Source organism: Taudactylus pleione, unplaced genomic scaffold (assembly GCF_031769625.1).
Source record: "Taudactylus pleione unplaced genomic scaffold, aTauple2 ptg000026l, whole genome shotgun sequence".
In the NCBI taxonomy this organism is placed as follows: domain Eukaryota; kingdom Metazoa; phylum Chordata; class Amphibia; order Anura; family Myobatrachidae; genus Taudactylus; species Taudactylus pleione.
Window position 1 is genome coordinate 14,815,833 of NW_028284428.1, and position 619 is coordinate 14,816,451.

Consider the following 619-nt stretch of genomic DNA (forward strand, 5'->3'; position numbering starts at 1 on the left):
GCTTTGTCAGGCTTTATCAATGTGTAGAGTTCCTATTTAATATGCAGATTTGGAACCGAGTATAATTTGTGATAACTTACCTATGTGATGTTCTCTAATGGTTACAATTTATACATGCTTATGCCATATAAGTCAATTGATTGCATCACAAGGAAGGTATGCTTATGCGTCACCTGTCTTGATAGCAACTGATTATCAATTGGACCTATCTTTCGAGAATAGTCCTACATTCCATAATAGGCTCAGACCGTGTGCTTAAGTGAATCCCCATATATTTTCAGTAGCGATGGTCTACAGTCCTACTTCACTGATTATGCCCAAACTCGTCTGATCTTGGAAGCGACACAGTGATAGGCCTGGTTAGTACTGGTGTGGGGGACCACTCAGGAATACCAGGTTCTGTAGATGGATATTGTAACTGTTTAATGGGGATCATAGGACTGCACACTGTGTAACCTATATACCAATATCTATGGTATCTGTTGCACTATTTTATACTTAAGCACATTTATTGTTACCCATAATTGGATGTGTGGGGTACTTTGCAGAAATTGACTTCAATATTTTCGCCAATGATCTTATATGTACCTGATGTATTTTATCATAATTATTAAAAGTT

At 37.3% G+C, this 619-nt stretch overlaps 1 pseudogene; it reads left to right on the forward strand.

Moving 5' to 3' along the window:
* Window positions 1-289: 289 nt before the first annotated feature.
* LOC148539233 (5S ribosomal RNA) lies at window positions 290-408 on the forward strand (annotated as a pseudogene).
* Window positions 409-619: the final 211 nt, after the last annotated feature.